At 44.7% G+C, this 27,431-nt stretch overlaps 1 protein-coding gene across 1 annotated transcript in view; it reads left to right on the top strand.

Moving 5' to 3' along the window:
* Positions 1–10,619: 10,619 nt before the first annotated feature.
* Positions 10,620–27,431, top strand: part of SBNO2 (strawberry notch homolog 2) — a 163,576-nt gene continuing 146,764 nt past the window's right edge. The window contains exon 1 of the mRNA XM_070745041.1: positions 10,620–10,807. The gene's annotated coding sequence lies outside the window, so the exon portion shown is untranslated. The remainder of the gene's footprint in view (positions 10,808–27,431) is intronic.

Raw genomic sequence — 27,431 nt, 5'->3', positions numbered from 1 at the left:
AAACGGAGGCGGCGGGCTCAAAGGACCAAGAGCCAGTCTTTCTCCGCGCTGAATTGTTGCAGCCTCAGCCTCCGGGTGAAGGGATCTCCTCAAGCAACGCAGCTCCGAAAAGGACCGGCTCTTGGTCCCTTGAACCCGCCGCCGCCTCCGTTCGGGCGAAGGGATCTCCGCAGTGGGCGGCGGTGGTAGCTTCAAGGGACCAAGAGCCGGTCCTCGTTGAGCTGAGCTTCCTTTGGCTTCCTTCGAGGCGGCAGGTGAGCTTTGCAGCTTTGCCCCGAAGGAAGCCAAAGGAAGTTCAGCTCGGGGGCGGGCCTGAAGCAGCCGCCGCCGCCTACTCCGCCCCGCGCTTCGGCCGCGCCGGGGCCAAGTAAGCCGAGGCTAGGCCCGTCGCCCCCGGCTCCAAGCGCGGGGCCTGGGCGGCGGGCAACCATAGGGAGGGCCTCCCCGTCGCCTGGCCGGGACATTGTGGCCGTTAACAATTTAGTGCGCGGGGGTCCTGATGGCTTGTTTACTGCCCCCTCCAGACGCTCTTGCAGGGCTTCCAGGCTCCCTGCGGGGCAGCAAAGAAGCAAAAAAGCAGCACTCTCCCGATCTCTCTCTCCCTCTCTTTCTTGCTTTATTTTTCTCTCTCAGTCCCTTTCTATGTCTCCCTCTTTCTCTCTCTCCCTCTCCGCAGCAGACCCCCCCAACACCAAAAGTGCCCAAACGCGCGCAAACCTCACCGGTGCAAAAAAAAAAAAAAAAAAAAAGCAAAAAAGCGGCACTGGAGGGACCAAGACGGTCTGCAGCTGAGCGTCTGGAGGAGGAGGAGGCGGAAAGCCAGGGGGAGGGGAGGAAAGCAATTGGCTAATTTCTTTCTCAGAGGAACTGTTGCTGCTCTGCCATAGGGTGCTTTCCTCCCCGCCCCCTGGCTTTCCTTTTCCTTGCCGCCACCAGACGCTCAGCAGCAGAGTGGAGGGGAGATAAGGGGACTTAGTATATTATATATGGTAAAATCTTGTATGCTGCTGCGGGCCAGGTAAATAGCCTCAGCGGGCCGCATCCGGCCCGCGGGCCGTAGTTTGGGGACCGCTGCTTAAGACCTATGTCGCCAGGCATGAGGCAACTAGCACATGCCCCTCTTCTAACCATTAAAAGTTATTAATGATTGTGATATTGATTGTTGATTGTGTACTATTGCTTGTTTTTAAAGATAATGGATTTTAGCCATAGTTTTAATTATTAGATTTGTACTTTTACAAAGCCAAACTTGACTGTAAAAAATATGATTTCAACAATCGAGTTATCGAAGCTTGGAACTCACTACCGGACTCAATTGTGTCAACCCCTAACCCCCAACACTTCTCCCTTAGACTCTCCACGATTGACCTCTCCAGGTTCCTAAGAGGCCAGTAAGGGGCGTACATAAGTGCACTGGTGTGCCTTTCGTCCCCTGTCCAATTGTCTTTCCTTTCTTTCACCTATCTTATATATTTTCTTCCTTTCACATATCCTCTCCTCTAAGTTCACCTTCACCCTCTTTTTATATTATCACATGTCTATTTTCTTCCTATGTATTTGTGTACTGGACAAATGAATAAATAAATAAATAATAAATATTGTTTTATCATTGTTGTGAGCTGCCCCGAGTCTCCGGAGAGGGGCGGTATACAAGTCTAATAAATTATTATTATTATTATTATTATTTATTATTCTTTTGATAGGTTGTGAGCCGCCCCGATACATAAATATTGTTAAGTCGAGGGCTCCCTGTAAGTATCGGAGGCTGGAAATTACACATGAATCTTAAGCAGGAAAATTCAAACAAGGGCTTTCTTTCTTTCTTTATTTATTTTTTTTAAACCTAGGAGTGTCTTCAAAGAAGAAAGTGAAACCCACTGGGTGATGTTGACATGAGCCTCGGGGAAGGAGGAAGAGTTGACAGTCTTGGTCTGAAGGGGAGAAGACAGCCACAAAACAAAACAACCAACAGCCAGCGAAGGAATTCCCTAAATCTCAGGTAAGCCTGCAAACTAAAATTGGATGAAGAGGCTCCCCAACTCAGAATAGATAGGAAGTAAGTCTCGTTTTCAGTTCACGGCGGGTTTCGTAGCAGCTGATGAAAATTATTCTTCCACGCTTGATCTTTTTTAAAACAGGTGCTGACAAAAAGGAGGGAGGGAGAAAGCAGGCGATTGTGTATTAAAAGATGGTTAACACCTGTTGTGTGATCCAGACTGAGCTTGGAAACATGTGGATCTTCATTTTATTTAATTTATTTTTATTCTTGCCTGTAGATTTTCTTCCCTGACTTGGTATATTTGTAGAACTTCATGTATGATCTTGGTTCAAAGCCTTCGTGAAAAAAAACCCTTAAAGAACAAACGAGACTCGCAGCTTGCTAGAAGTCAGCTAAAATGTTTATTTGAAATGAACTTTCTTTTTCTCTTCTCCAGAAAAGGGAGGAGGAGGCTATCGGAGCTACAGAATGGGGCTGCCGTAGCCATCTTGCCTCAGTTTCTCTTTTGTTTTTGCTTTTACACCTTGCTAAGGACAGCCATCGTAGGTGAGGCTGCTCTGTTTTCAAATATGGCATCTAAAATCCAGAGTCGCTCTTTAAAAAAAAAAAAAAAGTTGTTAAGAAATATTAAATAATAATAATAATAATAATAATAATAATAATAATAATAATAATAATAATATCTCCGGGACCGCCTTCTGCCGCACGAATTCCAGCGACCAGTTAGGTCCCACAGAGTTGGCCTTCTCCGGGTCCCGTCGACTAAACAATGTCGTCTGGCGGGACCCAGAGGAAGAGCCTTCTCTGTGGCAGCCCCGACCCTCTGGAACCAGCTCCCCCCGGAGATTAGGATTGCCCCCACCCTCCTTGCCTTTCTTAAACTCCTTAAAACTCACCTCTGCCATCATGCATGGGGGAATCAAGCCATCTCCCCCAGGCCTATATAGTTTATGCATGGTATGTTTGTGTGTATGTTTGGCTTTTTAAATAAAGGGTTTTTAGATATTGGTGGAACCCGGAGAAGGCTAACTCAGTGGGACCTAATCGGTCTCTGGGATTCGTGCGGCAGAAGGCGGTCCCGGAGATATTCTGGTCCGATGCCATGAAGGACTTTATAGGTCATAACCAGCACTTTGAATTGTGGCTGGAATACTCCTTTATAAATACACTGCTCAAAAAAAATAAAGGAAACCATCAAATAACACATCCTAGATCTGAATGAGTGAAATATTCTCACGGAATACTTTGTTCTGTACAAAGTTGAATGTGCACAACAGCAGATGAAATCGATTGTCAATCAGTGTTGCTTCCCAAGTGGGCAAGTTTGATTTCACAGAAGTTTGATTTACTTGGAGTTATATTGGGTTGTTTAAGTGTTCCCTTTATTTTTTTGAGCAGTGTATGTTGCTTCCTGTGAAGAGAAGAAATTTCTCTTTTCTTAGCGGGTATTTGGGGCGAACCTGAAACTCTCTTACGGTTGACGCGCTCGGTGTCCAGTTTCTCAATTTAGCCGTTCTCAGATGATGCTTCTGTTTTATTCATGACCTCCTGCCAATCCTTACAATTCACGAGGAGGTATGTTTAGATGCACGTACAGGGAGTCCTCAATTTACAACAGTTTATTTGGGGGTAGTTGGGGGAAAGATCAAAGGCAACATGAGAAAATATTATTTTACTGAAAGAGTAGTAGATCCTTGGAACAAACTTCCAGCAGACGTGGTTGGGAAATCCACAGTAACTGAATTTAAACATGCCTGGGATAAACATATATCCATCCTAAGATAAAATACAGGAAATAGTAAAAGGGCAGACTAGATGGACCAAGAGGTCTTTTTCTGCCGTCAGTCTTCTATGTTTCTATGTTTCTATTTCACCAGAAAAGCCCTTCACTCCTCCACTCGAAACAGAATACCCTAGGAAAATAGATTAACAATCCTGGGCCTAGAAAGCTTAGAACTACGGTGCCTAAAACACGATTTAAGTATTGCCCACAAGATCATATTCTGCAACGTCCTACCGGTCAATGACTACTTCAGCTTCAACCGCAACAACACAAGAGCACGCAACAGATTCAAACTTAATATTAACCGCTCCAAACTTGACTGTAAAAAATATGACTTTAGCAATCGAGTTGTCGAAGCGTGGAACTCGTTACGGGACTCAATAGTGTCAACCCCTAACCCCCAACACTTCTCCCTTAGACTATCCACGATTGACCTCGCCAGGTTCCTAAGAGGTCAGTAAGGGGTGTACGTACATAAGTGCACTAGAGTGCCTTTCGTCCCCTGTCCAATTGTCTTTCCTTTATCTCATATATCATATATATTTTCTTCCTTTCATATATCTTCTCTATTTTTACATATTATCTTTATATATATTACTTCATGTCTATACTCTCTCATATGTATTGTGTATTGGACAAATGAGTAAATAAATAAATAAATAAAATATTTATTAGATTTCTACGCTGCCCTTCTCCTGAGGCCCAGGGTGGCTTACAAAACCAATACAAAGTACAGTATGTGAAAATACTAATACTGAAAATACTAAAAAACATTAAATCTAGACTCACGTAAAAAAATCTTAAAAAGTCACATTCTAAAACCTCAAATTATATAAAAAACCAATCCTCCACATTTTGTCCTAACATTATTCATTCGATCATGGGCCGTGGTACATGTTAATTCTCAGTGGCCTCAAGCCTGTCGGCAGAGGTGCATTTTTAAGGCTTTACGGAAGGCCGAGAGGGTGGCAGCAGTACGAATCTCTGGGGGGGGGAGTTGATTCCAGAAGGCCGGGGCCGCCACATAGAAGGCTCTTCCCCTAGGCCCTGCCAGGCAGCATTGCCTGGCTGATGGGACCTGGAGAAGGCCAACTCCGTGGGACCTAACCAGCCGCTGGGATACGTGATGCAGAAGACGGTCCCACAAGTAATCTGCTACAATGCCATGTGAGGCTTTATAGGCCATAACCAACACATTGTTTGCTTAATGACTGTTCGAAGTCACAACGGCACCGACAAAGTAATATTTATGTATGTATGTATGTATGTATGTATGTATGTATGTAGATATGTATTTATTTATGCATTCATGAAGGCTTCTATGCCACCGACTCCCAATGAGACTCAGGGCGGCTGACAACAATATGAAAAATATAGTACAATATAAAAGAAGTCAAAATATTAAATTAAGACAATAAAACCCCATTTAAAAACCTACAAGGCAAACAACCGAATCAACATACACGTGTACCGCTCATACAGTAGTGCCTGTACTTAGGAACTTAATTTGTTCTGTGACCGGATTCTTAAGTAGAAAAGTTTGTAAGAAGCAATTTTTCCCATAGGAATCAATGTAAAAGCAAATAATGCGTGTGATTGGGGAAACCACAGGGAGTATGAGGCCCTGTTTCCTCCCAGGAGCTTCCTAGAGAGGTCCCACGGAGGCTTCTCCCCGGCTTTTCCAGCCCTGTTTTCTCCCAGGAGCTTCCTAGAGGCCCCATGGAGGCTTCTCCCCAACTTTTCCGGTCCTGTTTCCTCCCAGGAGATTTTTAGAGGGGCCCCACGGAAGCTTCCCCCCGCCTTTTATGGCCCTGTTTCCTCCCAGGAGCTTTCTAGAGGGGCCCCACGGAGGCTTCTCCCCGCCTTTTCTGGTTCTGTTTCCTCCCAGGAGATTCCTACAGAGGCCCCACGGAGGCTTCTCCCTGCCTTTTCCAGCCATGTTTTCTCCCAGGAGCTTCCAAAAGGCCCAGTGGAGGCTTCTCCCCACCTTTTCCGGCCCTGTTTCCTCCCAGGAGATTCCTAGAGAGGCCCCATGGAGGCTTCTCCCTGCCTTTTCCAGTTACAGTTTCAGAGGCTCGGGTTCATAAGTGGAAAATGGTTCTTGAGAAGAGGGGAAAAAATCTTGAACACCCAGTTATTATCTAGAAAAGTTCATAAGCAGAGGCATTCATAAGTAGAGGTACCACTGTACACAGTTCGGCTGCGACAGATGTAATATTAAGACTATTTTTTCGATTTTAAGTAAATAGTCTTTACTTAAGGCTATTTTTCACATTTAGGACCGTTGCAGCATCCCTGTGGTCATGTGATTTACATTCGGATGTTTGACAATTGACTCAGTTATAGCACCAGCATTAGCGCTTAGACTTGTATATTGCTTCACAGTGCTTTACAACCCTCTCTACGCGGTTTACGTATCGCCTTCAACAAATCTGGGTCAAGCTTTGTTCGGAAACTTCAGATCGTGCAGAATGCAGCTGCGAGAGCAATCATGGGCTTTCCCCAGGTATGCCCATGTCACACCAACACTCCGCAGTCTGCATTGGTTGCCGATCAGTTTCCGGTCACAGTTCAAAGTGTTGATTATGACCTATAAAGCCCTTCATGGCATCGGAACAGAATATCTCCGGGACCGTCTTCTGCCGCACAAATCCCAGTGACTGGTTAGGTCCCAAAGAGTTGGCCTTCTCCGGGTCCCGTCGACTAAACAATGTCGTTTGGTGGGACCCAGGAGAAGAGCCTTCTCTGTGGCGGCCCCAACCCTCTGGAACCAACTCCCCCCGGAGATTAGAATAGCCCCCACCCTCCTTGCCTTTCGTAAAGTTCTTAAGACCCATCTCTGCCGTCAGGCATGGGGGAATTGAGACATCTCCCCTGGGCCTATACAGTTTATACATGGTATGTTTGTGTGTTTGCTTTTAATAATGGGGGTTTTAGTGTTTTTTAAATTACTAGATTTGTTCTTACATTGTCTTTGTTATTGTTGTGAGCCGCCCCGAGTCTACGGAGAGGGGCGGCATACAAATCTAATAAATAATAATAATAAATAATAATAAGCTTGTGGCCTGTGGGCCAGATGAGTCACGCACTGGCCATGCCCACCCCTGGTTTAGCAAAGAGGAAAAAAAGTCACAATATGTGACAACATGACATCGCAAGTTTAACACCCCTGTTATTCATTCTCCTCTTTTATTATTCTGAATGAGTTCTCTCATCGCTTGGCATCATTTGACTCACCTGGCGATCCAGTGCGCATGCTCAGGAACTTTAGGTGTAACATGCATCCCATAATATTCTTAGCACGATCCATGTTAATACTTGTCCCATTCAGGAGGTGTGCTTCCCACATTGTAATGATTTTGGCGAGTTTACTAAAGTTCAGATCCACGTACGATTCTTCTCCGTGGCAGGTTTGAACCAGTTCTTATCAGTTTCTGCATTCGTCATGCAGAATTCGCTTTGTTAACTTCGAAGAACTCAAAATATTAATCAAAGACACCCTTAGTTACTGGAAACATTACTCAAAAAGCCTCCATCAAAACTGAGGACCTGCTGGCGCTCATTGACCTTGGTTGCTTTCTTGCGGAAGTTTCATTATCCGATTATGTAAGCTTATCTAGTAGGCTCTAGTAAGTGTGGTGCTGGCTCTGTTTATATAGAATTGCCATGCCACTGTTGGTGGGGATGTGGTTTTTTCCCCTTGATTTAAGTTATTGTTTTCTGTTTGTGGAAACTAATCAGGAAAGTGAACACAAGAACAAGGGGACACAATCTGAAGTTAGTTGGGGGAAAGATCAAAAGCAACATGAGAAAATATTATTTTACTGAAAGAGTAGTAGATGCTTGGAACAAACTTCCAGCAGACGTGGTTGGTAAATCCACAGTAACTGAATTTAAACATGCCTGGGATAAACATCCATCCATCCTAAGATAAAATACAGAAAATAGTATAAGGGCAGACTAGATGGACCATGAGGTCTTTTTCTGCCATCAGTCTTCTATGTTTCTAAAACTCATTCAGCTCCCTGTTTTGTCCAGATCAGAAAGAAGTATTTTTATTTTATTTTATAAGTTTTTATTTATAGTACAATTAAAAAAGAAAAACATTGGACGTGACGTAACATTCCAGTTTAAACATCTCCATCAAGTTATTTCTCCTCCTAAATACAATCCTTTATCTCTATATAAATATATCCAAATTTTCTATACAATACTAAATCCATTTTTTCCCAATTTGCTAACATAAGAATATATACATTTCCAATTTGTTACTAATTCATAATCCAAATAGTCGTCCTCCATTCCCACCAGGGTAAAATTTATCCCAGATTTTAAAGTATTCCGATTCATTCTTATCTTTCAATTCCATAGTAAGTCTATCCATTTCAGCACAAGACGGGATTATTTGTAATCTCCCTTCCTCTGAGGGGGTTTCTTTGTTGGAAGAAGTAATTTTTATTGTTCACTACCCCTTCTGGCTGCCACAGACAGAGAGAAGAGTGGCTGCAAATAGAATATTTGCAAATAGTCGGGGTGGCACAGTGGTTAGAGTGCAGCACTGCAGGCTACTTCAGCTAACTGCTAGCTGTAGTTCAGCAGTTCAAATCTCACCACCGGCTCAAGGTTCACTCAGCCTTCCATCCTTCCGAGGTGGGTAAAATGAGGATCTATCTCCAGCAAAGGGCTACCAAAATTTTTACTACCACTCTGTGGTTTATGCAGGACACGCCCTGCATTTTCTTTCAACATCTTTCAGTGCAAATTGGGTGCTCTGGGGTGGAGCTCCATTTTTGCTACCCTCCCATCCGGACAGGCCACCTCTCCCCCCCCTCCCCCCCCTCTCTCTATTCAGAAATAGAGTAATCAACGCCTGGAATGCAGACCTTTCTGTGGTTTCTACTCCTAACCCCCAAACCTTTAACCTTAGATTATCTACAATTGACCTCTCCCCTTTCTAAGAGGTCTGTAAGGGGCGTGCATAAGCGCACCATTGTGCCTACCGACCCTATCCTACTGTCCTAATCTTCTATCATTACAGAGTTGGCCTTCTCTGGGTCCCGTCGACTAAACAATGTCGTCTGGCGGGGCCCAGGGGAAGAGACTTCTCTGTGGTGACCTCGGCCCTCTGGAACCAACTCCCCCCAGAGATTAGGACCACCCCTGCCCTCCTTGCCTTTCGTAAACTTCTGAAAACTCATCTATGTCGCCAGGCATGGGGAAATTAATATTCCCCTTAGCTATTATAATTTATGTATGGTCTGGTTGAGCTGTATGACTATTTTATAAGGGTTTTTAAAATAGTTTTTTAACTATTAGATTTGTATATTGTGTATTGTCTTGTTGTGAGCCGCTCCGAGTCCTGGGAGAGGGGCGGCATACAAATTATTATTATTATTATTATTATTATTATTATTATTATTAATAATAATAATAATAACTTTTCTAATGTTTTATTTATACAAATTACCATTGTATAATTGTTTGACAAAATAGATAGGTAGGTAGGTAGGTAGAGCGGTGGACTACGAGCCGGAATGCTAAATTGCGCTCACTGCCACGGTTCATAAGTTCTTGCGGCGCCAGTACGATTTTGCTGCTGTACCTGTGGAGACAGCAAAATCGCGCACAGAGTCTTAGGTGCGCCCCTGTTTCGGTGGGTTTTTTGCCTCCGCACATGCTGAAACGTGGGCGCACCTGTGGCTCTGTGCACGATTTTGCTGCCTCTACAGGTGCAGCAGCAAAATCGTGCTGGCCCCGCAAGAACCTACGAGTTTGTCGGGGTAAACGCAATTTAGCATTCTGGCTCGTAGCCCACCTCTGGATGGATGGATGGATACAGTAGTTGGGGGCAATGTGCTGATTCTGTAAACAGCTTAGAGGGCTGTAAAAGCACTATGAAGCGGTATATAAGTCCAGATGCTATTGCTATCTTTTTAAAAAACCTTAGCAATTTTAAAATATGTGGACTTCAAATCCCACCTTCCCCAGCCAGTATTTATTTATTTATTTATTTATTGGATTTATGGCAACCTGGGGAATTCTGGGAAGTGAAGTACACAGATATTAAAGTTTCCAAGTTTTGAGAACACTGATCCGCCTGGCTGCTAAGTGCTGACACTTAACTTGATGCCACATAATCAAGTTGATCAAGGTTATGTAAACCATGATTTATTTATTAGAAGTCTGTAGCCGATAAGGAGGCCCAAATTTCCATAAAATAAAACTTCCACTCAAAGTTGTGCCATGCATCCTTTTATGGGAGCATAAAAATCCTAGTAAGTTTTGCTGACATTGTTCATAATATTAATACTGTAAAAGTAGCGCGACGGCAATAAATCCACAGCATTTCTCAAACTCCCCACTTCCTCCTTTCTTGCCACTGCCCCGCCCTCTCCTCTATAGCCCAGCCCCTTACGCTCTGATTTCCACGTTTCTAATGAAATCCGGAAGCAAAGAGATTTAAAAAACGACGAGCAAAAATTGAGCATCGACGACCGGTTTCTATTCCAACAACGAGGTATTTAAAAAGCGCCGCTCTGTCGATTTCTCGGTGGAATCAATGCCCCGTCTTTCCCCAACTTACACCTCCACATCGCTCTAGACATTTGACTATCCTTGCTCTAGCCCCGTGAGGAAAAGGGTTTTTCGTTTTGAGGGGAGGGGGGGAGCTCCACTCATCCTGTCGATTGGGAACCGGCCATCCGGGTTGTGCGAGCGTCAGCTGTGGACGTCCCACCTCGGGCGGGCGCGCCTCTCATTGGAAGAACTCCGTGCGTAGAAACGGAAGTCTTGTTGTCGGGCTTTCCCCTTCGCCTCTCTCTCTCTCTCTCTCTCTCCGGGCCGGAAGTCCGCATGATAGTCCAAGATGGCGGCAGCCAACCCGGAAGTTGGTCAAGGCCGGAGCCGCCGCTGCCGAGCTCGAAGCCGGCAGCCTTAAGTCCGCCGCCGTCGCCGCCTCGCGCCGTTTGCTTCTCCTCCCGGCCGAAGGTCCCTGTTCGTGTGTTGGGGGAGATCGCGGAGACCAGGTGAGCGGGGCTCCCCCTCCCTCCCTCCGGCGGAACCCCTCCCTTCAGTGACCTCACGAGCCCCCTCCCATTCTCTCTGGATAAGGGGGGGGATCCCCTTACCTTAGGAGAAGCCCCTCCTCTGAAGAGCCCCCCCTCTCTGTTGAAGCCCCCCTTCTCTTAATTTTGGAGAGGGCGGGGGGGGCTTCCTTTAGGACCGCTAAATTGGGGAGGGGGGCTTAGCCTTGCGCCCCTGAAACTCCCTTTGGCTCCGGGGCTCGCTGCCCCGCCGGCAAGACTTGCATGATGGGGGGGGGGTTTCCACTCGGAGGCTCCTATCTCGTCCAGGCTGCTAGGCAAAAGTCCCAGCAGAGAAAATGAAGTTTGGGGGCAACCCAAAAAAGAATCTAGAGGTAGAGCTCTTGCAGCCTCACAATTAAAAGGTTGTGAATTCCATCCCTTCCTGCTTGGGTAGGGGGTTGGACTAGCTCAGGTAGGCAAAGTTGGCTCTTCTATGACTTGTGGACTTCAGCTCCCAGAATTCCTGAGCCAATCATGCTAGCTCAGGAATCCTGGAAGTTGAAGTCCACATGTCATGGAAGAGCCAATTTTGCCTACCCCTTAGCTAAGATGACCTGTAAGGTCCCCTTCCAACTCCATTAATCTGTCACCAGTCCCTTCCCTTTAGGCCAGTGGTTCTCAACCTGGGGACAGAGACCCCTGTGGGGATCGAATGACCATTTCACGGGGTTGCCTAAGACCCTGGGAAAAGACAAATTCCGCATGGTGTTAGGAAATAAACTTTCTATTCTGGCGCCTTGGAACATAGTTTTACAATCCGGCCAATCAGGTGTTTACAGTATGGGGGGGGGGTGTCCCTCTGACTTTCCTGCCAATCAGCTTAAAGCTTTGTTGGGAGAATTGGCGCTAGACTTATGGTTGGGGGTCACCACTACACAAGGAACTGTATTGAGGGGGTCGTGGCATCAGAAAGGTGGAGAACCCCTGTAGCACATTTTCAGTCCCCTGCTCAAAAGTTGGTGCCATGGTTCCCACCATCAGCATGGGATTGTAGTCCAGCTCCCCACCTCCTCATATGTTTGTGTGGGAGGGGGAGGAAAGGAGATTGTGTCAAGTTTTGGGGAGGGGAAGGCAAGCCAATGTGGTGGTCGTGGTGGTGGTGTTTTTAGAAGGATTTGGTTCTTTGGAGCAAGGCTACGAATAGGGCTGGGATCCCCTTCGTGAGATGGGGGGAGTGTTCCTGCCCTTCTTTACCTGGGATTGACTCACCCTCTTTCCCTCCTGGGAGCATCAAATAGGGGGAATCTTGGATTCTGTTCCCAGATCTTTTGCGCCCAGGCCACTTTCCTGTTCCAGCTCTAAGCAACCGGAATGTAGAATATGTGGGCTGGGATGTTTAGAGTTAATGGAAAGCCAAAATGATTAGGCTGCTCCGAAAGCCAGCAGCCTTCCCACCTCGGATGTCCGTCACTAGATTCCTTGTGCAATAGCAAATTCTGTGGTTTAGGACATTTTTCCCTGGAGAACAAAACCACCTCTCTTCTTTTCTTTCTCGACTTTCTCATCATGCAATGTGTTGGACGGCCCCATAGGATTCTAGCTTGCCCAGGCAGGAATATTGTGTAGCGCTTACTGTCTCTCATTTACCTATCCGATTTTCCCCTCTTCCTGCTGCTGACTTGTGGGACCTTGAAAAGGTACATTTGCTTCCTCGTTCTTTCTTCCCCTTCAGATAGTAGGTGTTAAGGCTTTGGGGAAGCAGAACCTTCTGTTCCTCTTCCCAGATTGATACAGCCATAGTGTATTGGACTGAAGGCAGGACGAGAAGCAATGGGTGGAAACTAATCAAGGAGAGAAGCAACTTAGAATTAAGGAGGTTACTTGGGGAAAAGATCAAAAGCAACATGAGAAAATATTATTTTACTGAAAGAGTAGTAGATCAGTGGGTGAACAGTGCGGTCAGGCGGTAGGGAAAGCAAGTAGGATGCTTGGCTGCATAGCTAGAGGTATGACAAGCAGGAAGAGGGAGATTGTGATCCCGCTATATAGAATGCTGGTGAGACCACATTTGGAATAATACAGTACTGTGTTCAGTTCTGGAGACCTCACGTACAAAAAGATATTGACAAAATTGAACGGGTCCAAAGACAGGCTACAAGAATGGTGGAAGGTCTTAAGCATAAAACGTATCAGGAAAGATTTAATGGACTCAATCTGTATAGTCTGGAGGACAGAAGGAAAAGGGGGGACATGATCGAAACATTTAAATATGTTAAAGGGTTAAATAAGGTTCAGGAGGGAAGTGTTTTTAATAGGAAAGTGAACACAAGAACAAGGGGACACAATCTGAAGTTAGTTGGGGGAAAGATCAAAAGCAACATGAGAAAATATTATTTTACTGAAAGAGTAGTAGATCCTTGGAACAAACTTCCAGCAGACATGGTAGATAAATCCACAGTAACTGAATTTAAACATGCCTGGGATAAACATATATCCATCCTAAGATAAAATACAGAAAATAGTATAAGGGCAGACTAGATGGATCATGAGGTCTTTTTCTGCCGTCAGTCTTCTATGTTTCTATGTTTCTATGGTTTATGGGACATTCTGGTCATTATAACCTTGCTGTATTTAGAGGCTGCCTGGTTGAACCGTTTTGCCCCTGCAGTGTGTCAAATAAATTGATTTGACCTTCTTGAGGCTGCATTCCAGTTCAGTTGCCCTCTTTCAAATGTTCAGCACCACAGTTTTCTGTAGAGTCTTCTTTGCCTTTCCTGAGGATAATATAATGTTTTATAATACTTGATGGTGCATAACTATGGTACATTCTCTCTGTATCTGGAGGGCTGGTTGTGGTCGAGTCCCCTTCATCCTCAGATTTCCTGGGAAAGAGATAAGCTTTCTGGGTTACATCACCTCCAGGGGATGTTTGCTAGGATAATTGTATGTGTCTATGTCAGTAATAAGTTTCTCTTCCCTTTGCTACTGGTTCAGGGATTTATTTATTCGATTTTTATGCCGCCCAGCTCCCTAGGGCAGTGATGGTGAATCTTTTTCCCCTCGGGCAGCAAAAGAGGGTGCGCATGAATTGATTCCCCTGGGCCGTTGTGTTTTATGCATGGTATGTCTGGGATGTATGATTATTTTTATATTCAGGGTTTTAAATTGTTTTTAATAATTGGATTTGTACTGTGCTTTATTGTTGTGAGCCGCTTCGAGTCTTCGGAGAGGAGCAACATACAAATCTAATAACTAATAATAATAATAATAATAATAATAATAATAATAATAATAATGCCCTCAATAGTACACGTGTATGTGCCCACACCCATAATGCAATGCCCTCCCCCTACGCATGCATAAGAAATCCATAGAAACATAGAAGATTGACAGGAGAAAAAGACCTCATGGTCCATCTAGTCTGCCCTTAAACTATTTCCTGTATTTTATCTTAGGATGGATCTATGTTTCTGCAACACTCAGCGGCCTGCACGGGCTGCCCATCGGTTTCCGGTCACAATTCAGAGTGTTGGTAATGACCTTTAAAGCCCTACATGGCATTGGGCCAGAATACATCCGGAACCGCCTTCTACCGCACGAATCCCAGCGTCCGATAAGGTCCCACAGAGTTGGCCTTCTCCCGGTCCCGTCGACCAAACAATGTCGTTTGGAGGGCCCCAGGGGAAGAGCCTTCTCTGTGGCGGCCCCGGCCCTCTGGAATCAACTCCCCTCAGAGATTAGAAAGGCCCCCACCCTCCTTGTCTTTCGCAAATTACTCAAGACCCACCTTTGTCACCAGGCCTGGGGGAGTTAGGATATTCCTTCCCCTAGGCCATTACAAGTTATGTATGGTATGTTTGTGTGTATGTTTGGTTTTTATAATAACGGTTTTTAGTTGTTTTATTAAATTGGATTGTTACATGTTGTTTTTTATCATTGTTGTTAGCCGCCCCGAGTCTGCGGAGAGGGGCGGCATACAAATCCAATAAATAATAATAATAAAATAATAATGTTTATCCCAGGCATGTTTAAATTCAGTTCCTGTGGATTTACCAACCACCTCTGCTGGGAGTTTGTTCCAAGCATCTACTACTCTTTGAGTAAAATAACATTTTCTCATGTTGCTTCTGATCCCCTTCGCCCCTGATTCCCCCAGCGCATGCAGGCAGACCACACTAAAGATTCTGGAGCCTGTGGATGGGGAAAAACCAGCCCAATGGGCCTACAGGAAGTTCGTTTCTCAACTTTCAGTAGGCCTTTTGGGCTGTTATTCGCCTTCCCCAGGCTTCAGGAAGCTTTCCTTAAGCCTGGGGAGGGCAAAAACAGCTTCCCCCACCCTCCAGAAGGAGGCTGAAAATCAGTGCATATATGTGCTGGAGCTGACATAGGGCAATACCTAGTGTGCCCTCAGATATGGCTCTGCGTGCCACCTGTAGCACTGCATTGGCTGCTGATCGGTTTCCGGACACAATTCAAAGTGTTGGTTATGACCTATAAAGCCCTACATGGCATCGGACCAGATTACCTCCGAGACCGCCTTCTGCCACACGAACCCCAGCGTCCAGTCAGGTCCCACAGAGTTGGTCTCCTCAGGGTCCCATCAACCAGACAATTTTGGTTGGCAGGGCCTAGGGAAAGAGCCTTCTCTGTGGGGGGCCCGGCCCTCTGGAATCAACTCCCCCGGGAGATTTGCACTGCCCCCACCCTCCTCGCCTTCCGAAAAAGTTTAAAGACTCATCTTTGTCACCAGGCCTGGGGTTACTAGATCTTCCCCCTGACCCTTTTTAGTGCGTTTAATGGAGTAAATGATAATGAATGTTTTAAATTATTATGTTTTTTTAAATTATATTGATTAGATGTATTACTATTTTGTTATATATGTTGTGAGCCACCCCGAGTCCTTGGAGAGGAGCGGCATACAATTAAATAAATAAATAAAAATAAATAGGTTCGCCATCAGGAACCTATGTTCTGTGATGACATCCGGGAGGGTGGGTGGGTGGAGGCTCCCACCGCTATGGGTCTTCCTGAACCAGGGCGAACCGATAACAATCCACCACTGGTTTGTGTGGGTGTGGTGGGAGGGAAGAAAGCACTTCCCCATTCCTGAACAGAGGTCTTTGCTGCACCTGATTGAAAGGATAAGGAAGTGAATGAAGTCATACACAAGGGCGCCTTATCTTTGCTAGTTCCTCTCCTGTTTCACCCTTGAGGCTTATTCATTTTGGGAAGAAGGGGTTTCCTTGGATGGATTATGCCAGCAGGTTTCTGAGTCTGTAGAAAGAATTCTTCCTATTTTTTTCAACCTTTAGTCCTGTCACTTTTCTTTCTTTCTTTCTTTCCTTCTTTCTTTCCTTCTTTCTCCTTTCCTTTCTTCTTTCTTTCTTCCTCTTCTTTCTCCTTCTTTTCTCTCTCCTTCTGTCTCCTTTTCTCTTTCTTTTTTTCTCCTTTCCTTTCTTCTTTCTTTCTTCCTCTTCTTTCTCCTTCTTTTCTCTCTTCTTCTGTCTCCTTTTCTTTCTTTCTTTCTTTTTTCTTTCCCTTTCTTTTCTTTTCTTTCTTCCTCTTCTTTCTCCTTCTTTCTCTTCTGTCTCCTTATCTTTTTCTTTCTTTCTTTCTTTCTTTCTTTCTTTCTCTTCTTTCCCCTTTCCTTTCTTCCTCTCTCCCTCCTTCCTTTTCCTTCCTTCCTTCCTTCCTTTCATTGTCTCATTTTTGCTTTTGTTTTCTGGGTTTTTCCCCCCTGCCGAACTGGTGGTATCCAGATGTTGCTGAATTACAGTATTCAGTAGACCCAGTTGGCATGGCTAAAAAATGACTAATGGCGAAGTCTGTTGGAAATTGTCTCCCGGCGACAATTAAAAAGGTCATCAATTGCTAACATATGGGATGGAGACTTTTATGTCTTGCTAAGGTGTGGCTCCTCTGCTTTCCTACCTGGTCGCTGATTCAAGAGGAGACCATTTCTGATGAAAGGCAATCAGGGCCACACCTTTTGTGTTGTCACAAGAGGCATCGGGGGGGAAAATCCATACTGCATCCGTTGGCTTTGATTCATTGGCCTGATAGGTAGGAATGGAAAAAGTTGTTCCTTCTTTTCTGGCACCTTCCAATTCATTGGTATTGTCTTGAACACTATGAAGGGTGGAGATTTTACAGGTAGTCCTCGATTTACAACCATTCTGCACCGAGATGGCGCAGTGGCGATAATGCAGTACTGCAAGCTACTTCTGCTGACTGACTGCTGACTCTAATTTGGCAGTTCAAATCTTACCAGGCTCTGGGTTGACTCAGCCTTCCATCCTTCCGAGGTGGGTAAAATGAGGACCAAGATTGTCAAGGGCCATAGGGTGACTCTGTAAACCACTTAGGGAGAGTTGTAAAGTGGTATTTATTTATTTATTTATTTCAATTCAATTCAATTTACAGGTATTAGATTTGTATGCCGCCCCTCTCCAAAGACTTGGGGCGGCTCACAACAGTAATAAAAACAGTATAACAATGGAACAAATCTAATAATAAAATTATATAAAAACCCCCAACAATTTAAAAACCATACAGCACATACATACCAAATATAAAATATAAAAAAGCCTGGGGGAGATGTCTTAATTCCCCCATGCCTGGCGATATAGATGATATACATATTTATTGATTGACTGACTGATTGATTGATTGATTGATTGATTGATTGTTTGGGTTTATATGCCGCCCCTCTCTGAGGACTGGAGCCGGCTTATACCATATAAAAAGAAACAATAGAATACAGTAGGCTAAATTCAATTAATTAAAACTAAGTAAACTAGTCTAAAATCCCCAATTACATGGAAATATAATCATCTTAATGCAATTCTGCCCATCAATAATTATTGAAAAGTTTTCCATTTCTCCAAATCTTTCTCAATCTGTTTCTTAAGCTTTGTATAATTATCTTCCTTAAGTATTGAACATCTTGCTGATATTTGGACATTTGGATATTTTTTTCACAATCTGTAAGTCCAAAAGTATTTTTAGTTCCAATTTTTGATTCTCTGTCATATTCTTCACAATCAAATTTGTCTTATTTCTATTAATTTTCCATATTCCAACTTCTCCATATTTCTCTTCTGGTAAGGATGAGGATGGCCGCTTAGAGGCCCTCGTACCTTAAACGCATAAAAATCACCAAGGAAATTTGTTAGTTCGGATTTAATGAATGAATTCCTTTGGACAACAAAATGAGTAGCATATATTTTTATCATAAGGTGAAGAAAAAATAAATAAAACTTTATACCCAGAAAAAAAAAAAGAATAGATTTGCTAATTTAAACACTATGATTTGCTTAACAACTGTGGCAAAAAAAGTGTGTGTGTGTGTGTGTGTGTGTCAAAAATAGGTTGAAACTCACTTAACAACTTCCTTGCTTAGCAATGGAAATTTTGGGCTCCGTTGTGGATATATGTCAAGGACTACCTATACTACATTGTGGTAGTGGGAGCCGGTTTTTCCAAAAACTGGAACTAAACATCAATGTTTGGTAAAACTGTGACATGGCGATCATAAATACAGTGGTCTCATAACGGTGGAGGCAAAGCAACTCGTGTGTAACTTTGAATCTGTGTCATAAGTACCTCGGGGGGGGGTCTGTTGTAACTTTGGTCACTAAACCAGGGGTCTCCAACCTTGGCAACTTTAAGCCTGGCGGACTTCAATTCTCAAAGCTGGGTAAATGCAGGCCAGGGCCATTGGGGGCTACCAAGTCTTCAAGATTCAATATTAAATCTGGTTAGGACTGGGGTCTTCAAACTTGACAACTTTTAAGACTTGTGGACTTCAACTCCCAGAATTCCTCAGCCAGCCACGATCCTCACATACTATTTACCTCAGAGATCTTCAAACTAGGCAACTTTAAGACTTGTGGACTTCAACTCCCAGAATTCCTCAGCCAGCCACGATCCTCACGTACTATTTACCTCAGAGGTCTTCAAACTAGGCAACTTTAAGACCTGTGGACTTCAATTCCCAGAATTCCTCAGCCAGCCATGATCCTGACATACCATTTACCTCAGAGGTCTTCAAACTAGGCAACTTTAAGACCTGTGGACTTCAACTCCCAGAATTCCTCAGCCATCCCTGATCCTGGCATACCATTTACCTCAGAGGTCTTCAAACTAGGCAACTTTAAGACTTGTGGACTTCAATTCCCAGAATTCCTCAGCCAGCCATGATCCTGACATACTATTTACCTCAGAGGTCTTCAAACTTGGCAACTTTAAGACTTGTGGGCTTCAACTCCCAGAATTCTGGGAGTTGCAGTCCGCCAGGCTTAAAGCTGCCAAGATTGGAGACCCCTGCACTAAACCAACCTCGTCATAAGGCGAGAGTAATAATAATAATAATGTTTATTTATAATGCCCTTTTAGCAAGGGGCATAACAACAGGTCATATACAATTGATAAAGACAGACAATGATACTTATTAGGTAATATAAGAACAATGAGTCTGCTTATAGAAATGAAGTACAAGGGCTGACATTATGGTGTAAAGAAAACAATCTTACACTTAACACCAAAAAAACTAAAGAACTGATAGTTGCCTTTAGGAGGAAGAAAGATGTACTGTATATTCACCATTGCACATAAATGGCGAGGAGGTGGAGAGGGTTGGTAGTTTCAAATTTCTGGGCACTTATATCTCAGAGGACCTCTCATGGACTATGAATGTTAACATGCTTGTGAAGAAGGCACAAAAGAGGCTGTACTTCCTGAGATTGCTCAGGGAGATAAATTTATCTCAGCATTTACTGTTGTCCTACTATCGCAGCACCATTGAGAGTGTCTTGACATACGGCATTCTAGCTTGGTATGGGAGCAGCTCTGTAGCGAACAAAAACCTCTACAGAGAATTATTAAAAGTGCCCAGAACATCGTTGGGCTCCAGCTACCCGCCCTGGATGACATCTTCACATCTCGCTGTTCTAGGAAGGTGCATAACATTCTCAAAGACTCTTCTCATCCTGCTTACATAGAAACATAGAAGACTGACGGCAGAAAAAGACCCCATGGTCCATCTAGTCTGCCCTTTTACTATTTCCTGTATTTTATCTTACAATGGATATATGTTTATCCCAGGCATGTTTAAATTCGGTTACTGTGGATTTACCAACCACGTCTGCTGGAAGTTTGTTCCAAGGATCTACTACTCTTTCAGTAAAATAATACTTTCTCATGTTGCCTTTGATCTTTCCCCCAACTAACTTCAGATTGTGTCCCCTTGTTCTTGTGTTCACTTTCCTGTTAAAAACACTTCCCTCCTGAACCCTATTTAACCCTTTAACATATTTAAATGTTTCGATCATGTCCCCCCTTTTCCTTCTGTCTTCCAGACTATACAGATTGAGTTCATTAAGTCTTTCCTGATACATTTTATACTTCAGACCTTCCACCATTCTTGTAGCCCGTCTTTGGACCGTTCAATTTTGTCAATATCTTTTTGTAGGTGAGGTCTCCAGAACTGAACACAGTACTCCAAATGTGGTCTCACCAGCGCTCTATATAAGGGGATCACAATCTCCCTCTTCCTGCTTGTTATACCTCTAGCTATGCAGCCAAGCATCCTACTTGCCTTTCCTACCGCCCGACCACACTGCTCACCCATTTTGAGACTGTCAGAAATCACTACCCCTAAATCCTTCTCTTCTGAAGTTTTTGCTAACACAGAACTGCCAATGCAATACTCAGATTTAGGATTCCTTTTCCCCAAGTGCATTATTTTACATTTGGAAACATTAAACTGCAGTTTCCATTGCTTTGACCATTTATCTAGTAACGCTAAATCATTTACCATATTACAGACCCCTCCAGGAATATCAACCCTATTGCACACTTTAGAGTCATCGGCAAATAGGCAAACCTTCCCTACCAAACCTTCCCCTATGTCACTCACAAACATATTAAAAAGAATAGGACCCAGAACAGACCCTTGTGGCACACCGCTTGTAACCTGTCTCTGCTCAGAATACTCGCCATTAACAATAACTCTCTGATGTCTATGCTTCAGCCAGCTTGAAATCCACTGAACTATCCAGGGATTAAGTCCAATCTTCACTAATTTATCTATCAGCTCTTTATGTGGAACCGTATCAAAGGCTTTGCTGAAGTCCAGATAGGCAATATCCACGGCACCACCTTGATCCAACACCTTTGTGACATAGTCAAAGAACTCAATGAGATTAGTCTGACATGATTTGCCTTCAGTAAAGCCATGCTGATTTGGGTCCAATAAGTTATTGTTTTTTAGATGCTGATTTATCCTCTTTTTGAGTAGAGTCTCCATCATTTTAACTACAACTGATGTCAAGCTAACTGGCCTGTAGTTTCCAGCTTCTTCTCTACTGCCCTTCTTGTGGATAGGCACAACACTGGCCATTCTCCAATCCTCAGGAACATCTCCTGTTAACAGGGATTGGTTAAACAAATCAGTCAGGGGGGTAGCAATGACAGATCTGAGTTCTTTAAGAACTCTGGGATGGATGCCATCTGGACCCATTGCCTTATTTATCTTTAATCTTTCAAGTTCTTCTAAGACATCGGCTTCTAAGATCACTGGAGCTGAATCCGTACAGCTGGAAGCAATGCTATATCCCTCTATAGTATTATTTTGTAAGGTGTCTTTTGAGAAAACTGAACAGAAGTAGCTATTGAAATGGTCAGCGATCTCCTTATTCCCATCAATGCATGTATTATTCCCGGTACTAAGCTTTGTGATGCTGCAGTTTTTCTTCTTCCTATCACTAATATATCTGAAGAAGGTTTTATCCCCCTTCTTTACAGATTTTGCTATTTCTTCCTCTTTTGAGGCTTTAGCAGCATATATTATCTGTTTCGCCTCCTTCTGTCTCATTTTATACACCTCTCTATCAGCTATACTTCCAGACTCTTTATACCTCCTATAGGCAGCCTTTTTTCATTGACTATAGCCCTTACATCATTACAATCTCTTTGAATTGTTGCCTTCTGGCAGAAGATATAGAACAATTAATTTTATTCATTCATTCATTCATTTATTTATTTATTTATTTATTTATTAGATTTGTATGCCGCCCCTCTCCGTAGACTTGGGGCGGCTCACAACATATAATAAAACAATTCACAACAAATCTAATAAATTTAATTTTTTTTTTAAAAAACCCATTATTAAACCAGACATACACACAGACATATCATACATAAATTGTATAGGCCCGGGGGAGGGGGGAATGCCTCAATTCCCCCATGCATGATGGCAGAGGTGAGTTTTAAGGAGTTTACGGAAGGCAAGGAGGGTGGGGGCAGTTCTAATCTCCGGGGGGAGCTGGTTCCAGAGAGTCGGGGCTGCCACAGAGAAGGCTCTTCCCCTGGGACCCGCCAGACGACATTGTTTAGTCGACGGGACCCGGAGAAGGCCAACTCTGTGGGACCTAATCGGTCGCTGGGATTCGTGCGGCAGAAGGCGGTCACGGAGATATTCTGGTCCAATTAGAACTCGGACCGCACGTTTCCTGAATAGTTTTTATCCCAGAGCTATACTCGCACTTAACAATGAACTAAAGGGTCACCATCAGTGAACTATTGGACAATATTACTCGGTTTGTCATGTAGATGGTTGAGTGGTTCAGGGTGGGGAATTTGTAGTGGTGGGACATTTTATTCTATTTTTTATTCTATTTAATTTACCTATTCTGATTTTATGTATGGTGGGACTGGTCTTTGGATGTCACACGACTTTCATTGCCAATGACAATTCGTTGTTTTAACAATGACAATACATTTATTATTATTATTATTATTATTATTATTATTATTATTATTATATGCGCTAAGCCAAAGCACAGCTAATAAAAACCATGAACTTATTAAAACATTCCCAACCTCGCCAATGTCTTCTCTGCTTACTGATCCCCAGACAGAGGTGTTTCAGTCTGGTGAATCAAAAAGGGATGTTTTTAATGCCTTGCGAAAACGGGGAAAACTCTCCTGATTTGGTTTACCTTTTTTTCCCCAGTCAGGTTCCTGACTACCTGAATTGGTTTACCTGTGTTTTCACAGTTTCAGGTCCTTTTGTTTCTGTTTGCCCCCTTTCTCCTTTCCAAAGGAACAACACACACCACCCATTGTTGAGTCCTATTGAAAATCTCAGGGAATACCCGGGAGGAATAACTGTTCTGAGTCACTTCCTGGAGTCCTATTGAGGCCGCCTAGGGCCATGGGTGCGACTCTCTGATATCTCACCTGTCTCCCAAAAGGAACCTTGGGTGGGGCAGTTGACTTATTTTTTTTTTTTTGCCCAGGTAACATCAGGGCAGTGGAACTTAGGGCTCTGGAAAGGTGTGCCCTGGATGGTGACGTATTCCTTAGTTGCTTTAGTATGCTTTGGCGTGGGAAGTTCACTTCTCCGTACTGAAGGAGCGGGTCCAGCAGTCACATGGGTTGCTCATGTCCAATCCGGTGGAACTGAGCCTAGTATTAAAAAAGCTTGCCGGATCCGCCCCTTCCCCAGAATTCGCTCAGTTCGCATATCCTGCGGTTGTATTGTGATAGCTCGTTCAACATTCTAACACCTTCCCTTCGATCTTTCCTTCAAAAAGTAGTAAGATTTATTGTCTTTATTTATTTACTTGCACTAATTGCGCCAGCCGTTTAAAAGAAAAAAAGAAAAGAAGCGGCTCGGCTTTTTTCCTTGGGAGAAGTTGCGGTTTCGTTTCCCCCCGGCGGTTTTGCCGGTTACGATTCCTGCGGCCGCTTGTGGATTCTTCTAATCCCTTGGCCTGGAGGTCCTGGTGCAAGTATTTATCCATTGAATTATTGATTATTTATTGTATACAAATATTTAAGGGCTTATAAAATACCTCCTGCGGAGTGAGACGCCTTCTAGTCTCCTGGACTTAGTCGATCGCTTTTCCCTTAAGAAATTCTACGGAGCGATTTTTTCGGCGCGAAGGCCTTCGCGCCCTTTTTTAAAATCTAGGCCTCTCGTGTTGGCCTTCTGCCAGCCGCGTAGGCCTCAGTCCACCGCGTGGATCCGGGAGCGGGCCTTGGGGGTCCCAGGCTAAATTCTCCACCGGCTAAGCCTCCAACCAGAGTGCCTTGGTTTACTTAATTACAAAGTTTAGGGAGGCTGGCCCCGCTGGATTTGGGGGCACGAACTCTGGGTTTGCCCAGATTGTCCTCACGTTTCAGCAGCTTCGAGGCCTCGAAGCAGGATCCATTCCTCTTGGGAAGTCCTTGAAATCTTCTCCTTATAATTCAGTTATTGGCTCAGCCTTGTCTTCTGTTAATTGTCAGACTATGGCTACTTTTCCCAAGAGAGGCACAACTAAAGGTCCCAGAGAGGCCAGGCCTACAGGCGATGAGATTACTAGTATCCCCCAGGCCTCTTCCTCCTCTTCTCCAGGGGCCCGCCCCTCGACCAAGGTCACCAGGGCCGAGAAGAGAAGGGACCTAGCCCTACAAAAAATTCATGACAAATCAGCAAAACGTTTGAAAGTGCAGGCCCAAGTAATCAGTAGTCAAGACCCACCAGAGGCCTCTAGTCTGCCTCCTTCTGGGGTCCCTGTGTTATCTCTGGATGAGCCAAACCTAGACAGACCCCAACCTAACCTATGGGGCATAGGTCCAGAGGAACCAGATATTATTGAAGATTCCCCCCAGCCAGGATCCTCCCAGGCCTTTAGGGATTCTTCTGCCATTTCTGCTGATATTTCCAGTTTACCTCCTGAGTTCCAATCTATTTTTGCTGTGTTGTCCAAAGCCATTGATGCCAAACTCTCTACCATCAATGAGCTTCCTTTACCTCTTCCTCCTTCTCGTTCCTCCCGCCCCTTGGGTTCTTCCCCAGCGGTCAGAGCTCCTATTCAGGATGATTCAGAATCCTCCCAGGATGAATATGAGGATGTAGAGGAGGATGAAGACCCTTTTCAGGGCTTATCAGAGGATGAGGAATCCCAAATAAAGGTCCCTCCTCCAATTACTATTTTTCCTTCTCAACTATTCAAATCTCTCCTCCTCAAAGCTAGAATTTCTACGGGATTAGCGGCCCAGGAGAAACAAGCCTCCACTTCCACTGATCCCCCGGAGGAGAATCTACCTTACTTCACAGAGGAACAGGAGGATAACGAGGTAATTCCTATGCCTAAATTGTTTAAAGATGCCTTACTCAAACAGTGGGATTTTCCAGCCTCTGGCCTTAATCCCTCCACCAAGGACAGAAAGTTGTATAAACTCTCCTCTTCCTATGAAGAGCTTCTATCCTTTCCCAAACCAGATGAACCTGTCAAGATTCTTCACTCGGCAGCGGCTGTGCCAGGCGAGGCGGAGGAAGTCCTCCGCCCAGAGGACAAGCGCATCGAGCAAATGCTCAAAAGAGGATTCACCGCTGATTCCTGGGCCATTAAAAGTTCTGCAGCGGCCTCCTTCTTCTCCAGAGCCATGCTGCTGTGGCTTCGCCAACTTCAACAGCACATTCCTCCCGATGACTTGAGAGGTCAACAAGACTTCAACAAGGTCTTTGCAGCTGCCCAGTACGTGGCTGATGCCACCTTGCAATCTACTAGATTTTCTGCTAAGTCTATTGCAGCGTCTACAACGGCAAGAAGACTCCTATGGATTCGCCCTTGGCAAGCGGGAGTTCGCCAAAAGTGGCAGTTATCCCAGGGCCCCTTAAAGCGCGACCTTCTCTTCGGTGATCTTCTGGATCCACTCCTCACGGAGACCACGGACAAGAAGAAGGTTTTGGGTCCAACCACGAAAAAGGTTACCAAAACGCAGTCCTTTCGTCGCCCAGGGCGCCAGCAAGATCAAGCGGCTTCCTATCAGAGATCTCCAGGTCAGTATTCCCCCCGCTTTCGTTCCCAAGGCAGGAACTCCAGGGGTAGAGGGTTTCGTTTCCAAAGGGGAGCTTCCTCTAACAGGGCTTCAAAAAAACCTAGATGGTAATCTTACCTCCATTCCCATAGGGGGTCGCCTAGCTCATTTCGCCTCTAATTGGCGTCTCACCTCCAAGGACCCTTGGGTCATTGACACTGTTCAAACAGGCCTTCTTTTAGAATTTATTTCTCCTCCCCCAAAACGTTTTATTTCCTGCCCTTCTCCCAGGTCATCCTCAGATTGTAACCGTATGGAGGAGGCCATTTCTCATCTATTGTCCATCAGAGCCATTCAACCGGTCCCTTCCGGTCAGAAGGGCCTAGGTTTTTACTCCATCCTATTTATGGTTCCAAAGTCCTCCGGAGGTTGGAGAGCCATTTTGGATTTAAAGAAACTAAACCTATTCATCAAATATAGGAAGTTTAAGATGCACTCCTTGTCTTCTATTTTGGCCGCCTTTCACTCGGGAGATTTCATGGTCTCCTTAGACCTCACTGAGGCCTACCTTCACATTCCTATAGCCAAGTGCCACAGAAAATTTTTACGTTTTTCCTTTCAAGGCAGGCATTTCCAGTATAGGGCGATGCCATTTGGCCTCTCCTCGGCCCCTCGGGTCTTTACAAAGCTCTTGGGGTCCCTGGCGGCCTATATCCGGGCGTCTCCCATCCACATTTTATGTTATCTTGATGATATTTTAATTCATGGGAACTCCCTAGAGAGAGTGAAAACAGACCTTTCTGTCACCATGTCAGTCCTCCAGGACCATGGATTTTCCATCAACTTTGATAAAAGTCACCTCCAACCTTCCACTTCCATTTCTCACCTGGGATCCATTATTGATTCAAAATCCTCCCAGGTTTTTCTCTCTCCCGAGAGAAAACTCAGTATAGTGGAGTTAATTTCTAACATTTTATCTAATCCTTCAGTATCCATAGTTACTCTATCTTCCCTTTTGGGGAAGATGGTGTCATGCATAGGCATCATTCCCTGGGCTCGCCTTCATGCTAGGGAACTCCAGTGGCTACTGTTGCCTTTTCAGAGATCGGGGCACAGCAACTCAAATCGACGCATTGTCATCCCACTGAGTGTTCGCAGATCCTTCAAGTGGTGGAAGTCTCCGGCCATGGACAGAGGATCCCCGTTCAGGTGCCCGGATCAATTTGTCATCACCACAGATGCCAGTCTATCGGGATGGGGCGCCCACGCCCAGGGGATGATAGCCCAGGGCACGTGGTCCCCGGAGGAAGCTTCCAGGCCAATCAATTGGCTAGAGTTAAGAGCCGTTTCCCTGGCTCTGAAGCATTTCTCTCCTCGCATTCCCAACCGGCACGTTCTCATTCTCACCGACAACATTGCCACAAAAAGCCATATCTGCAGACAGGGGGGCACGAGATCCAAGGCTCTCATGAGGGAGGCCCTCAAGTTGGGCCTTTGGGCGGAAAAACATCTCCAGTCGCTCCTAGCCGATCACATCTCGGGGAGTCTCAACGTCCAGGCGGATTGGCTATCCCGAGCAACGATAGACCCAGGAGAGTGGAACCTTCATCAAGACCTGTTCCATCAAATCACCCTCAGATTCGGCCTACCAGTCCTGGATCTCTTCGCGACCAATGCGAACGCCCAACTCCCTCGCTTCTATTCCAGATTTCCATCCCCGGGAGCGGAAGCAATCAATGCCCTCCGGAGTCCATGGCCTCCAGGCCTACTCTACGCATTTCCTCCAATTCCAATCCTCCCGGACGTGATT

Source organism: Erythrolamprus reginae, chromosome 1 (genome assembly GCF_031021105.1).
Source record: "Erythrolamprus reginae isolate rEryReg1 chromosome 1, rEryReg1.hap1, whole genome shotgun sequence".
Taxonomy (NCBI): domain Eukaryota; kingdom Metazoa; phylum Chordata; class Lepidosauria; order Squamata; family Dipsadidae; genus Erythrolamprus; species Erythrolamprus reginae.
This window is presented reverse-complemented; position numbering and strand designations above follow the sequence as displayed.